This window comes from Misgurnus anguillicaudatus, chromosome 24 (assembly GCF_027580225.2).
Source record: "Misgurnus anguillicaudatus chromosome 24, ASM2758022v2, whole genome shotgun sequence".
In the NCBI taxonomy this organism is placed as follows: domain Eukaryota; kingdom Metazoa; phylum Chordata; class Actinopteri; order Cypriniformes; family Cobitidae; genus Misgurnus; species Misgurnus anguillicaudatus.
Genome location: NC_073360.2, coordinates 29,042,454 through 29,045,000, shown reverse-complemented (window position 1 = coordinate 29,045,000; position 2,547 = coordinate 29,042,454). Strand labels below are relative to the sequence as shown.

At 38.7% G+C, this 2,547-nt stretch overlaps 1 long non-coding RNA gene across 1 annotated transcript in view; it reads left to right on the top strand.

The window, feature by feature from the left end:
* Window positions 1–2,160, top strand: part of LOC141361697 (uncharacterized) — a 12,628-nt gene extending 10,468 nt beyond the window's left edge. Inside the window, exon 3 of the long non-coding RNA XR_012367869.1 lies at window positions 1,053–2,160. This is a non-coding gene — a long non-coding RNA (uncharacterized lncRNA). The remainder of the gene's footprint in view (window positions 1–1,052) is intronic.
* Window positions 2,161–2,547: the final 387 nt, after the last annotated feature.

Genomic DNA, 2,547 nt, shown 5'->3' with positions numbered 1-2,547 from the left:
GTAGTAGTATTAGGCTAGTAGTAGTAATAGTAGTAGTAGTAGTAGTAGTAGTAGTAATTATTGTAATTATAGTAATTATTGTTCCTATAGCTCAGTATTACATTTGCAATGCAAAGGTCATGGGTTTAATTCCCAGGGACCAAACATCATACTGAAAAAAAAAATCAGTTGGTTGCTTTAAATAAAGTGTCTGCTAAATGCTTAAATGTAAATGTAATAGTAGTATTGCCTTCTTTTTAGTGTTCTTTACAGTTTATAAAAGGAAAAACTCAGCAATACTTATGAAAATGTAAAAGTTCACAAGGTATTTCTCATTCTAAATGTTATGAGACAAAAAAAAAAACGCAGACGCAGGGACAAAATTGTTCTTAAAGCGATCGCAAACTTAGCAGAATGTAAGAGTTTGGTATTCAGAAAGCCTGCATCATCGAAAACTGTCTGAAGTCGAAGCTGTTCTTCATATTAAGACGTGTCTTGTTGACTGATCTCCCTGTCAAGTGATATTTTGGGTAATTAGGTACCATTTAAATAGCAAAGTTGAAATATCCCTCTCTGTTAGACAGAGGGTGCTATCATTTTGGTCAGAGCCAGAAGCTAGAGACAGTCCCTAATCACACAGGATCGCCTAAGATAATGTACTGTAGTCTGTTTCCTAATGACCCTGCGCTCATGTCAAAGTCATTACTCACCCGGTAAAGGCACATCATCTGCCTGGACAAGCCGTAATTGGACTAAATGGTGAACTATGAGAGAACATTACATATGTCCTCTTATTAATTCGGGCAAAGAGTTTTGCAGTGGTAATTATAGGGGAGGAGTGGACAGTGGCACATGACAGATCACCTGTGACTGACTGCTTCAACTTTGACTTCAGTCTGTCTATGAAAGGAAATCCGAAGTCCGCTCACTGACGTCTCTGGCATCAAACCAGACCCGGGCCGAGGGGAGATTGTGCTTTTGTTCTCGTGTTTTTATTTATTGTGCAGTTTGTAAGAAAAGAAATAATACAATCTTTTAGATACACCTGTCATTTTACCTTTCTTCTTGTTTAGGGTGGAGGAAAACGGAGCCTTGTGGGACCCCGGGCCGCCCTTTGGTCTCTATCTAACGGACTTTAAAAGATGTCAACTGTAGAGGAATTGATTTTGTTGGCTTGCATCAAAATATGTCAGCAGTGAACTAGCAGGGGGTCTTCTGTGTGGAGGTGGTTTGGTTTCATTGGAGGGGCTGAAGATGAAGTGGGCATAACTGTATGATTGGAGCCAAGGGGAAACAAGGGGGAGGCCCTGTTAGAGTTAGGAAAAAATAGGAAAAAAAGTTTCTGGAAGTTTTAGTATCTATTTTTAACACCAGAGTACACACAGACACTTTTTTCTAAAAATTTTAAGATGGGTGTGGAGGAGTAATGACTTTTTAGAAGTGGAGATTTCTGCATTATTGTAAATGTGTTAAATATCAATTAAATAACTTAAGTGACATTTGTAAAAAATAAAGCATTTATTTTTATTTTCATTACCATTTAAGTGAATCCTAAACATAAGATCATGATATAAAATGCCCATTTGCAAGACAACATGTCTGACGCACCGAGGGGGCGATCACACAGAATGTGTATATGGCAGTGACAGGCCAACGTGATCTCATAAGTGTGTATTTTTATGTAAAGTGTGGTTGTACCACACGTACATTTACTTATGTTTAAAACACACTGAAATGTATAATATCAACGTTTTGAAAGGACTAATACGTTAATTATTTACGTATTAACAGCTTTACAGATGTACAAATTTGTTCGCAAGTTAATCCTATTCATAAATGTTATAATTGCGAGCACTGGCGTTTCTTACTCATATTAATGACCATGTTTTCAGTCATATTTTCTGACTTATTTAAAGGGACACAAGGCAGCATTTTTATGTTAATAAATCATCTTCGTAAGTCGCTATATGGTTAAATGACTCATTACCGGACGAATTAAGTCTCTCTCGCCCGCCCCTACCGTCTGTAGGAAGAATACCCCACTTGCAAGTTCGCTGTATCCGACCCGGTGTCCTTCAGTCTCGCAAAGTCTCAGATATCGCGAGAAGCAGTATCACTTTACAGCAAACAACACAGAGGCAGGCGAGCTAAACACGGCTAGTGATTGTTGCAAATGGCAGAGCCGGGGAAAAAGCATTGAAAACCCTTGACGGAAGGGAAACCTAACTGGATTGGAAATAAGCTGATAAACTTGGTTCCGAGGGGGGAGGGAATATTTAGTTTGTTTTCCTTGACACACAAAAACGGGTTTTCTTCGATGCTGTCTTCTCCCATGCAACAATAATTACGCAGTAATTACTATAATTAATTATTTAAACGTACTAAAAATACGTTTTGTGTTTTTGAAAGTTATGTGTAATATACGTCTTAACAGTGAGACCAGGCTGGACAGGCACCATTTTGATAGATTTTCTATGGACAGTGAACGTTATGCGTTGCTTACCCGCGCTAAACGCCTCACGTTTTGGCCGCCTCCTGCGCCACATTTTTTGGCGCTCTGAGCGGAAA